We start from the raw sequence: 13,786 nt of genomic DNA on the forward strand, positions 1-13,786 counted from the left end.
ACTTGGAATAAATTTAACTAAAGATGTCAAAGATCTCTATGATGAGAGCTACAAAACATTAAAGAAAGAAATAGAAGACATTTAAAAAATGGAAAAATCTTCCATGCTTATGGATTGAAAGAATCAGTGTCATCAAACTGTCCATGCTACTGAAAGCAATTTACAGATTCAGTGTGATACCAATCAAAATACCAAGAACATTCTTCTCTGATACAGAAAAAAATTATACTGAAATTCATATCAAAACACAGTAGACCCCGAATAGCTAAAGGAATCTTTCAACAAAACAAAACCAGAGGCATCACAATGCCAGATTTCAAGACATACTACAGGGCAGTCATAATAAAAATATCTTGGTATTGGTACAAAAACAGATGTATCGACCAATGGAACATAATAGAATCACCAGAAATCAACCCAAGCATCTACAACCAAGTCATCTTTGACAAGTGAGCCAAAATCAATCCCTCTAGCAATGATAGTTTCTTTAACAAATGGAGCTGGGAAAACTGGATTTTCACATGCAGAAGAATAAAGCAAGACCTTATACCTTACTAAAAATCCACTCAAAATGGATTAAAGACCTAAATCTATGATCTGATACCATCAAATTATTAGAGAACATTGGGGATTATTAGAGAACATTGCATATGCAAGACATTGGCATATGCGAAGAGTTCTTGGAAAAGACCCCAGAGGCACAGGCAATCAAAGCCAACATCAACAACTGGGATTATATCAATTGAAAAGTTTCTGTACTGCAAAAGAAACACCCTGGAAAGTGAAGAAGCAACCAACAGAATCGGAGAAAATATTTGAAAACTATACAACTGATAAAGGATCAATAACCAGAATATATAAAGAGATCAAAAAACTCAACAACAAAACAAACGACCCAGTTAAGAAATAGGCAAAGGAGTTAGACATTTTTCAAAAGAGGAAACCCAAATAGCCAACAGATACATGAAAAATGCTCAAGCTCTCTAGCAGTCAGAAAAATGCAAATCAAAACCACAATGAGGTTTCATCTCACACCTGTTAGAATGGCTTTCATACGGAAATCAATAAACAAGTAATGCTGGTGGGATGTGGGGGAAAAGGTACCCTAATCCATTGTTGATGGGAATGTAAACTGTTAAAGCCACTATGAAAGACAGTAATTCAAGAATCTGAATATAGACTTACCATATGACCCAGCCATCCCATTCTTGGAAATATTCCCAAAGGAAATAAAATCAACATATTAAAAAGCTATCTGTACAACCATGTTTATTGCAGTCAATTTCACAATAACTAAGACATGTAATCAACCAAAATGCCAGTCAACTGAAGACTGGATAAAAAAGATTACGGCATGTGTACATCATGGAATACTACACAGTGGTAAAAAATGAAATCTGGATATTTGTAGTATAATGGATGAAACTGTAAAATATAATATTTAATAAGCCAGTCCCAAAGAGACAAATACCATATGTTCTCCCTGACCTGCAATAATTGAGCACTTAAAAGGCAATCTAGAAGTGAAACTGATACTTTGAGATGCAGTCACTTTGAACAGCTATTGTCTCGACTGTTGAGGAACAGTTTGCCTCCTTTCTTTTTTCCTTTTTTCTCTTTTATCTTCTTTCGCATAATCTGTTGAACTTTTACTCAAAATAGAGACAACCATATGTGTATAAAATTAGCTGAAAATAGATCTTAGAAAAAGCAAGAATGCAAATAAAAAAGAGGAAGGGAGGTGGGAACATGGGTGGGAGGATGATCATGGAGGGAAGAATCACCATATTCTTAAGATGTAACTGTGAAACATGTGAAGTTTGCAACTCCAAAACTGTATAGTTCTTCATACATTCATATGGACTTAATTTTTTTATTTTTATTTTTTTGACAGGCAGAGTGGACAGTGAGAGAGAGTTCACCCTCCAATGGCTGCTGCAGCCGGCGCGCCACGCTGATCCGATGGCAGGAGCCAGGTACTTATCCTGGTCTCCCATGGGGTGCAGGGCCCAAGTATTTGGGCCGTCCTCCACTGCACTCCCTGGCAACAGCAGAGAGCTGGCCTGGAAGAAGGGCAACCAGAACAGAATCCAGCACCCCAACCAGGACTAGAACCCGGTGTGCCAGCGCTGCAAGGCGGAGGATTAGCCTAGTGAGCCACGGTGCTGGCCATCATATGGACTTAATTCTAAGGGTCCAGTTTAAAAACTTACCATGGCACCCAAACCCCTGAAACTGGGTGGTAAAAATAGCATTTTGATTTTTAGAGTGAGAATAGGGATAGGATTGAGTGATAAAGTGATCATATAGATAGAATTAAGTAAAGTGATCATACAAACAGGATTAAATCTTTGATAATAATAAGAGAGAGTTAAAAAGAGTGAATGCTTCAATATGAGAAGTGGTCCATAGAGCAGACTCATACAATGACTATCACTTTAAGTAACAGTCTGTCCTCAGAATCATCCCATAAGGCAATCTGGTCTGGCTGAAAAGCAAATCAGAGTACTTCAGGCATGCAAGGCCAAAACACTATGGCAAAAAGTGTCCCACATGAAGAACTTCTGTAGGTAAGACCCCAACAGAAAGAAATGGTCATCAAAGAAGGGTGTTCTTTACTCTAAATGGAGGAAAAAACTTTCACTTTGCTCATGACCCTTGTGTAAATATGGAAGGAGTCAGTGGATTCAAAAGGCTTCCACAGTGTAGGCAGTTCATTTCAAAAGCTTCAGGTGATCACTGACATTATACATAAGAACGTTAATTATTAAATCAACAACAGGAGTCACTGTGCACTAACTTTCCATGCAGGATCTCTCTCCTCAAAGAGCTGGATTATGAGAGTTAACAGTAAATCTTGATCGCATATATTTACCTTGTTTTAATGTATTAAGTGGAGGATACTTTCTATGTCTCATAAGCTATAGTAATGCCTAAGTGCTTACAAAATAGGCACTGTTCTTGAGTTCTTTTCCAAAGTAATTCTCTCAAAAAAAAAAATCTCTCTCTCTTTCTCTCTCTCTATATATAGATACAGATAGAGAGAAATCAAAGCTCAGAAAGGTTTACTTTTATTCAATTAAAGAATACTTTCTTTCCTTATTTTAAAAACAATTATGTTGGCGTTCTAGCAATAATAGGGTAATAATAGTTAACAGTAGTAAAGTGTACCTTTCTAAAGAAACCTTGAATATATGAAACAATGGATGCTAATTATCCTAATATGATCATTGAAATGTATGATGTAGGGGTTGGTGCCATGGGTCACTTGGTTAATCCTTCGCCTGCGGTGCCGGCATCCTATATGGACACCAGATTCTAGTCCCGGTTGCTCCTCTTCCAGTCCAGCTCTCTGCTGTGGCCTGGGAGGGCAGTGGAGGATGGCCCAAGTGCTTGGGCCCCTGCACTCGCATGGGAGACCGGGAAGAAGCACCTGGCTCCTGACTTCGGATCGGCGCAGCGCCGGCCATAGCAGCCATTTGGGGGTGAACCAATGGAAGGAAGACCTTTCTCTCTGACTCTCTCTCTCTCACTGTCTAGCTCTGTCAAATAAAAAAATAAAATAAAATGTATGATGTACTGAAATATTACATTGTACCCCATAAATACATACACTTATTGTTTGTCAATAAATACAAAAAATAAAAATAAAATCAAAAAGAATGCAGAAATTTAAGAAAAATATCCAAGCTAAAGAAGACAGAAAAAATTTAAAATGCAGACAGAAATATTCAAAATACATAAATATAGCTGTATGTATATAATATACATGTAATGTAATTTTCAATATATGTAAAAATGTAAAATGAAGTAGAAACAATATTTAAAAGTATATTAGCCAGGAAATTATATTAATCAAGAATTTCTCAAAACTAACTAAAAGTATCCACAGATTTAAGAAGTGCTATAAATCTCAACTAGGATAAATGTAATGGAAATCACCCCAAGTTATGTTATTATAAAATTTTTGAAAACCTGTAACAAAGAGATGAATTCTAAATAAGGAAGAAAAATGACATTGCCATGGAGCCCATGCTGTGGCATAGTGGGATAAGCCACCGCCGAAAGAGCCGGCATCCCATATGGGTGCCCGTTCAAGTCCAGGCTGCTTCATTTCCGATCCAGCTCTCTGCTATGGCCTGGGAAAGCAATAAAAGTTGGCCAAGTGCTTGGGCCTCTGTACCTGCATGGGCGACTCAGAAGCAGCTCCTGGCTCCTTGCTTTGGATTGGACTAGCTCTGTCAGTTGCAGCAATTTGGAGAGTGAACCAGTGGACAGAAGAACTTTCTATCTCTCCCTATGTCTGTTATTCTACCTCTCAAATAATTAAATAAAATCTTTTATAAAAAGAAGAGAGAAAGAGATCAGGGGTACAAAATAAAACATTGGGATCTACATCTGCATATTTAGGAACTCTTCATGAATGTGGAACCATCATGTCCTCTACTATGCAAGGAGTGTCTCTTCTTGAAATGATGTTATGTAAATTGATATCTACATGGAAAAAATGATATTTGATTTCCCTATGACATCATACACAAATATCAATTCCAGGTCAATTATTGATCTAAATATGAAAGATAAGTAATTAATCTCACATTATCATATTCTTGGGATATGTAAGAGATTCTTAAAAAATTTCTTAAAACATATGAAATATAAATAAAATATTTGATGAATTAAGCATCCTTAAAATTAGAGTACATCAAAAGAATGTGAAAGTACATTCCAGAGATTAAAAGTAGTTATTTAGTGCATTTTTATTTGAAAAGCATCAGCTTGCATTATTATACCTTACAGTCAATGGACACTGATTTTGCTACTGCTGTTGTGGCTTTTAAGATACATTTTTATTGTAGCATCATACATGTGCAGGAATATATGAATCATAAGCTTGTCACTGGAGAAATTACCATAGAGCAAACATATATTTATAATTACTGTTCAACCCCCCCCCCAAAAAAAAGACAGAACAGGAATCCCAGAAGCTCTGTTCCTATTTGTTCTCTACAAGCATTCCCCTGTCCCAACAAGGAAACCTATATACTGATTGTAATATCATAGTCTGTTATTTGTTTTTAAGTGGAATCAAAATGTATGTATCCTTTGTGTGTTTGACTCCTCTCAATCATAACTTTTTTATGCTTCTAAAATCATCCTGGTCATACACGTAGGTATAGTTGCATAGTTTTATTGCTGTGTAATATTTCAGTACATGTTATTATGATTTCTAAACTATTCTACCATTTAGGAACATTTTGGTTCATTCTAATCTGGGCTATTGTAAACAGTGTTGCTACTTATATTTTTATATATCTCCTTTGACTCACAAATGTGTGAATTTCTTTTAGCTACATATATAAGTGATATTGTTATAACAAAGTATGTTATAACAAAGTATTGTTATTACATAACTTCATCAAGTTTTCCAAAGTACTTGTGCAGTATCAGTTTTTATTCTCACCAATAGGTGTGAATCTCTCCATTGCTCTCCATTTTAGCCAATTCTCAGTACTGTCGGTTTATTTTTGTTCATAATAGATATTCAGATGGGTCAAGTTTAATACCTGCTATCTTTATTAGCTGTTTGGAAATGGAGTATAAACATTACTCTATGGGACTTTCATTATTTTATAGGAATCTTATTAAAAACACATCTGGAGAGGCCGGCTTTGTGGCATTGCAGATAAAGTCACCACTTGAGATGCTGTCATCTGTTATGGGCACAAATTTAACACTTGGTTGCTGGGAAAAGCAGCAGAGGATGGCTTAAGTGCTTGGGATCCTGCCAGCCACATGGGAGACCCAGATGAAGTTCCTGGCTTCAGTCTGGCCAAGCAAAGCTCAGCTGATGTGGCCACTTGGGAAGTGAATCAGCAGATGGACAAGCTCTTTCCGTCTCTGTAACTCTAACTTTTAAATAAATAAATAAATCTTTAAAAAAAATCTGGAGCAATTGGATGGCAACATTAGAATTTATTTATTCCAGGGGCCAGCACTGTGTTGCAGTGGGTTAAAGCGCTGGCCTGCTACACTGGTTTTCTATATGGGCGCTTGTCTGAGTTCCAGCTGCTCCACTTCCGATCCAGCTTTCTGCGATGGCCTGGGAAAGTAGTGGAAGGCAGCGCCGGTCTTTGGGACTGTACCTGCATGGGAGACCGGGAAGAAGTTCCTGGCTCCTGGCTTCAGATCAGCTCAGCTCTGGCCTTTGCAGTCATTAGGGGAGTGAACCAGTGGATGGAAGACTTCTCTCTCTCTTTCTCTCTCTCTGGCTCTGGCTCTACATCTCTCTATATCTCTTTCAAATAAATAAAAATAAATCTTTAAAAAAAGAATTTATTCATGAATTAATGTGATGATTTCTTGGTTTACATCTGAACTTGTTTTAAAACTATTGCTCAAATTCAGCTAGTAATTTATCCTCTTATTCCTGTAGTATTTCGTAAACTTTTATGTTTTTACCATTTAATAGAGTCTCTATTTCCTTAAAGTGTATGTCTTTCTTTACAGAAGTGATCTTGTACTTTTTCGTTTTCTGAAGTCAGGGGCTCTATTCTGAACTTGGTAGATGACATTGTATGAAATTTGTGTGACTCAGGTTTTATTTTCAACATTAGAGAATTTACCATGAATATTTGATCCTGGAGAGGAGAAAAGAATTTAACTTAGAGAATGTATAGTTTATTCTTGGACTTTGGCATCTTACATCATTTTGCTCTCATAAATCCCTATATAGTGAATGCCTGAAAATGAATTATATGAAGGCTGAAAACAAAGGAGTGACCTTTTAGATAACAGGATAGAAGACATTAAATGTGTTTGCACTTAATCTAGAGACTGAATGAAATCCTTTCTGTCATGGTGTAAGTACATTATAATTATGAAGAATACAATCACTGCTTCTGACCATACTGATTTATATTTTATAGTGATTTATATTTAATGAATGCAAGTGTATTTACTACTCATTAAAATTCATTTTATTTTACTAAATAGCTTATATCATCCTTGTCTTGTTACAATTAATATAAGAAGCTAGCCTTTAAATTATTAATCTACCTGTATTAAAATTATATCCCTCAAATATAGATGTTATAGGGTTCCTGATTTGTTGTTAAAAATACCTAATTCAGATTTTACCTTCAATATTCTGTTAACATTGGGCAAGTTGTTTAGCCCCTCTGTGCTTCAGTTTTGATATGTATAGGATCAAGATACTCATGTCTATCTCATGGGATTGCTTTAATGGACATCAAAGTACTTGCCACAAATTTTGGAATGTGAATGAATGATAGATATCCATTAAAGATTATTTATATTTTTCAACAGTAAAATTTAATAAAATTACTCAGAAGTGATCCCCATCACCCATTAACCCAAGTCTCATAATATTTTAAAAATTGTACTGCAGAAACTAATCTTTATTGAGTAGTTAAAACTTGAGCTCAATTAGAGAGTAGCAAACATCTCCTAGTATCAGGGTTAACATGGACTAAAATAGATGACATCTTTTCAGATAGCACGTAAGAGAAAGGTTTTTTTTAATTATTATTATTATTACTATTTGAACTCTATGCAAGTAAGGGCAAAAAATAGAATGTTCACCTGCCTCTATTAGACAAGAGCAATGACATAAACAGTTGCAGCTGTTTCAAAATTCACATCTCATAGATTCAGTGAGAACTCCCAAAGAATTTGGACTGTGTTGTGCATTTTAACAAGTGAATATATAAAGATTATATTAATTAATTGCCCATTTGACTAAGTAATATTCATATCCCAGTGAATGAGTATGAAAGTGAATTACATGCAAATTAATGTAAATAGTCGCACATTGACAAAGAGGGAATGCTCTTTGAAGCAACTATTAGTATTGTTAAGTTTTTAATTATATGTTGAATCCAAATGTTTCTGTCAGAATAGATCTTTGAAATAAAAAAAGGAAATCATTTTGTACACAAAAAATGCATTTGGGAAAAATGGGTTAGAACACATCTGTTCTGTGGAAGACGATGGACAATTAACAAAAATGGAGAAATTATTCATAGTAGGAGGAGCAGAGTGGAATCAAGATTCTGAACATGCTAAATTTGATGTGTTTAAGGGCATCCATTAGGAAATGTATTAAGGTGTTGTTTACTTTAAAGCAACAACAACCAAATGTGTGATTAAATATAGTGACTCAACTTAGTTGCAAAAATTTTTATTAAATGGAAGTCTCTGCGTTTGCTTATCCTAACTTGTCATTTCAGTACCTCACAGCTTTGCTAGATTTGGCAGTATTTTTCCTTTAACAAGTAACTTGATTTTTTTCTCTCATTAATTTTTTGGGTCAAGTAATACTTTACAATAACTGAATCTGCAAATTTGAAAAGCACACGAAGTACACATTTATTTTTACAAGTCCTTGCTTTGTTTCTTAAAAATAAAATATATGCAAGTATCCACCACAGTTTCAATTAGAAATAAAAAACATTATCAATTTTAGTTGTCAGTTAACTAAAGTGAGTTATTATAATTCTATTCTTCATTGAAACAAAGAGAAAATGAAAAGCAATAATTTTAATTCAAAAGATATCCAAGCATTCATTTACCTTTCATTAAAAAGCACACAAAAAACTTCCCATGGAAAAAAAATAAGAATAAAATTATGTTTTTGAAAATTGTTAAAATATGTTCCTGAGGAAACAAATTTTAGTCATTTTCAAATTACATGTATAAGACCTATGTTTACTTCAGACTGACAAAGGTTTGGATATAAAATTAAACAGTTTATGTGATACCAAAAACCTGTCATTATTTCAGTGTTTTAAAACTCAACCTAAATTATTTCTATAGCTATGTAAACTACTTGACTTTGAAATAGATATTCAAAAACATACATCCTTTTTTAATAAATTATTACAGTGTATTGCCAGTCTTCAACAGTGAACATTATTAATCATATTGTTTGCAAACATTGAAGAAGAGTAAATAAATGGTGGAATATTTGAAAGGACATATTTGAAGGAAAGGACAAAACCCTGTGTCCATGTTGAGGAATTCAGTTCAGTCTTTTTTTTTTTTTTTGACAGGCAGAATGGACAGTGTGAGAGAGACAGAGAGAAAGGTCTTCCTTTTGCCGTTGGTTCACCCTCCAATGGCCGTTGTGGCCAGCGCACCGCGCTTATCTGAAGGCAGGAGCCAGCTGCTTCTCCTGGTCTCCCATGGGGTGCAGGGCCCAAGCACCTGGGTCATCCTCCACTGCACACCCGGGCCACAGCAGAGAGCTGGCCTGGAAGAGGGGCAACCGGGACAGAATCCGGAGCCCCGACTGGGACTAGAACCTGGTGTGCCGGCGCCGCAAGGCAGAGGATTAGCCTATTGAGCCGTAGCGCAGGCTCTCAGTTCAGTCTTAAGTGTTGCTCCTTCACCTAAGTTGACAGATCTTCACCTGAGGGCAACAGAGGAAGAGGAAGTGTCATTTGCATGGCTAAGGTGCTCTGATGTCCTGTAGCATGCATTAATACGCCCTGTGTCTCAAGGAGCAGGAGTGGCACTTTACTAAATTACTCAGTCATATCTGACATAGACAAGACATTCTCATTCCTTTAGAGTCCAATTCCCAGCAAGTAAACTTTCCTTTTCTCCTGCTAACTGATCTGAATGTTGTAAACGTTATCTTTGTGCAACACTTGAGGACTTGTAGATCGGTTATTGATGTTTTAGACCTTCTCTAAGCCAAAATATTGCCATTTTGGTTTTTCCTTCTGTGAGTAGGGCCTCTGTGTTTGGTCTGGTATGATCAGAAAGGTACCAGTTACCATATAATGACTTCACTAAGTCCTCCGGACATGGGCATTGGCAGCAGGGGGACATGCTGCAGAAGACTACTCTTACTTTCTAAGAATGCTCCTAGCATTGGAAGAAAGTGCTTTGGTGGATTTAGAAATTATTGAAACTGATAGAAAATCATGCTGGTTGGGGCAAAGGTCTTCAGTGTGTACCATCTTTATCATCCCTTCTTCTGTCCGGTCCTCATTCTTGGATAGGCACAGGTGGCTTTTTCCCTGGCCGGGGCTGTTTCTTTCGTATCTTTCCATCGCTGGTAGAAAAGAAGACTTTGGTATCTTAGATAAATGCTCTTCAAGAAGTCTTTTCTCTAGAATTGAGGGCTTCTCAGAAAAGGCAGGTTTCTTTTCTCAGGCAAAGCACTCTCTGTCATGTGGAACTATTGAACACTATGGAGATGGAAAGTGGTCCAAGCTTCTAACCACTGAAGAGGTAAAGAGCTTTGCTGTTTTGTATTTTCGACTTCTACTAGGTTGGAGGCAGGTAGGATATTTTCTTGGTGTTTGCCTAAATCATATCTCCAAATGACATTAACATGACAAGAGCGTAGGAACATAGGAGTTACGGGAAATATCAATATGTGGGCTAATTATGGAAGATGAAATGGTCGGTTACTTTTTATTTCTTTGCAACCCCCAATAAAGGATTCCATATAGAGGTCAAGTGAATGGGCCTTGGTCTTATTGGCTAGAAATGAATTACAAAGAAAATCATTGAGGACTTTCCTTGGGTAATGACATTCAGATGACAAGCCACATTTGAGTCTTTACCTGAATTCTTACTCATTAATTAATTTCCCTGACACATACTTACTGAAGATAATATTTTAAGCTTGCTAAAGTAAATTACACATGTTTTGTCATATGATCATTTATTTTGCACAAAATACAAAACTGTGTACTGTGGTTTGAATACTTTTAATCTGTTTCTTATATTCATGCTCTGAATCATATTAACTGGGAATTTTCATAATAACTATGGTAGGTGACAGTGAAAAATGTTCTGATGGATTCCTTCAACACATTCCAGAATAATTCAATTCAGAAGACATAATGCAATTTTTCTACTCATGTTTATTTTAACTCATAAAGTTTTAATACATTCTTTTTTAAAAAAAGTTATTTATTTGAGAGGTAGAGTTACAGATAGATTTATTTTGTGTTGGACAGCTTAGTTAATTACATATCTTGGCTATTGTGAACAATGTTGCAAGAAACATTGTGACACAGGAATCTTAGATACAGTGAGTTCATGTCTTTTGGGTGTATACCCTGTAATTTGGATTGCTTGATCATATGGCAAGTCTATTTCCACTTAATAAGAAATCTCCACACTGTTTTCCACAGTGGCTGTACCAACTTAGATTCAATAGCATATAGGAGTTTCCAGTTGTTCACATCTATGCCAGAATTTTGTATTTTTTTTTAACCATTGTCATACTGAACTGGATGAGGTGATATCTCATTATGGTTTTGAACACATTTCCCTGAAAGCTAGTGCTTTAAGCATTTTTTAATTTATTTGTTGGCCATTTGTATATCTTGTCTTGAGAACTGTCTATTCAGGTCCTTTGCAAATTTCTTAAACTGGATTGTTTTGGTAGTTGTTGTTTTTTGTTGTTGTTGTTCTTGAGTTTTTTTGTGTAGCTGATATCTTCTAGGTATTTATTCTTTATTAGATAAATCATTTGCAAATATTTTCTGCCATTTTGTTGGACGCCTTCTTACTGTATTATTTGTTTTGTTTGCTATACAAAAGTTTCCAAGTTTGATAAACCCATTTATCTCATTTTGCTTTTGTTTCCTTTGTTAATGGGGTCTTATCAAATAAATCATAATTCATGTCAATGTCTTGAAATTTTTCCCTTATGTTTTCATCTAATACCACTACTGGTACTTTTACAAAGCAAATCTATAAAACAAAGTTTTTTTGTGCATAGTTTAAACTATATATTTGTTGGATAGCAGTATTGCACCCTCAACTCCAGCTTCTGAAAATCTCAATACTATGCTTGATTTCAATGAAATTGACTATTTCAGAGAACGCAGATAATGGGAATCACGCAGCTACTGTCTCTCTGTGACTGTGTTATTTCACTTAGCATAAAGTACTTCAGGTTTATCCATGTAGTTTATATAGCAGGATTCCCCCTCTCTTCAAAAGCTGAATAATAATCCATTGTATGTGTATTCTAAACATTTTTATCCATACATATATGAACCGTGAGTTTCTTTTGTGAATAACACTACTAAGATCATGGATGGGAATGCAAATATCTCTTCAGGGACCAAATTTCACTTTTTATATATATGTATATGCAAAGGAGAAATTTCTGGATCAGATAACAATTCTATTTTTGATTTGTAAAGTAATATAAAAATTTTTCACAGTGGCTACACCATTTTACATTTCTATCAACTATTTACAGGGGTACCAATTTGTCCACATCCTTGTTAATATTTGCTAAATTTGTTTATTTGAGTATAGTCATCATAACAGGTATAAAGTGATTTATCATTATGGTTTTGATTTAAAAAATCCTTTCTCTTCCAATGAACATACCATAAATATCAGCCTTATTTAAATACATAATAACCAAATAAAGGAAGCAGGAAATATGGTGGGTAAATGAAATGAATATAAAGTTTGTTCCAGAAATCACTCAAAAGAAGTGCTGAAAAGCTGTGATTAGAGTTATATTAAATTATTTATCTATTTCCAATGTTTCCACCAAAATGTGAGTTATTTTTCAAAAAAAGGAAACAGAACTCATGAAGCTTATAAAAACATGTCATTTTAGAACAAAAGATGAATTTTTTTTAATTTAGAAAAGTTTAGGTATACTGTTTCTAAGAAAATGAGACCTCCACAGGAAAATGAATATAATGATATCTCAAGTTCTATTCGTTAAATTGTTTTCAAACATTGGAGTATGTTATTGGATTTTTTGGCCTGTTTATAACATCTGTCACCATTGAATCTATGATATCATTGTGATCTCAAAAAACGATAAATTTGGATTGAGTATTATTGGCCTGACTTCTTCAGACACACACTACAAGATGCAGAAATGGTGACCTTTTGCTCTGCATTTCAAGTCAATGCCACAAAGAACCAGCATTGTAAACTGTATTCTGAGTCTCATGGTGGTAAAATCCTACAATGTTATTCAAAAATCTTCAATATTTTTATTTTCCTTATTAAACCCTCTTACTGTCTTGCCAAATTTCAACTAAAACTATTTGTTCTCTACATGTTAATGTTATTCATTCAGCTCCTTAAGTTTCAAATCTCTTTTTCTTCCCCAATTTTGTTTGACTTATACTCCCATGCCCCTATCATTATTCATATTATGCTCCAAGTGCACATACTCTTTCAGAGGAGATTCTATCATCACTGCCCTGGTGATCCTCTCACCACTTCATCCATGACTTCGGCATTTGTTGGAGTTTTAATTGACTTCTTCCTTACTGTCTGTGTGCTCCACCATGCCCCAGGCCTAAACAAACTAACTTACTGAACCATCTTCCACACCATACCCAGTGCCTCAACAATCTCCTGGGATTTGGTATCTCTCCGAAACTCAAATGACCCAGTGACTGAACACAGTGGATCTGAGTGTCCTTAGGCTAATCTATACTGGAAGATAAAGTTATTTTTTTTTTCTTTCAGGCTCTATACTGAACAAATAGGAACAAATAGGAAGTACTTTAGATCACTGTGATTCATCTTAAATTGTTATGTGGGCTTAACAAAACTCATGAAGCAAAACAAAAGGGAGAGAACAATAGGAAATCAGAACAGGAAGAATGGTGAAGGTTTGATAATCAGCATATCCTGTAAAGGTATGAGTATTGGCATTTGATTTGAACTTAAGGCTGACTTGTACCCTTCTCATTAAGCAGGAATGCACAACTAGGGAAGAACAACAAGACAAGCATAGGATGTCTTTCTT

General features: G+C 35.3%; 1 protein-coding gene and 1 long non-coding RNA gene across 5 annotated transcripts in view; one reads left to right on the plus strand and one right to left on the minus strand.

The window, feature by feature from the left end:
- HCRTR2 (hypocretin receptor 2) overlaps nucleotides 1-13,786 on the minus strand; it is a 127,492-nt gene that overhangs the window by 64,609 nt on the left and 49,097 nt on the right. The gene's annotated exons all lie outside the window — the stretch shown is intronic.
- Nucleotides 1-13,786, plus strand: part of LOC103349779 (uncharacterized) — a 69,090-nt gene that overhangs the window by 16,569 nt on the left and 38,735 nt on the right. The window lies entirely within an intron of this gene.

This window comes from Oryctolagus cuniculus, chromosome 5 (genome assembly GCF_964237555.1).
Source record: "Oryctolagus cuniculus chromosome 5, mOryCun1.1, whole genome shotgun sequence".
Lineage (NCBI taxonomy): Eukaryota > Metazoa > Chordata > Mammalia > Lagomorpha > Leporidae > Oryctolagus > Oryctolagus cuniculus.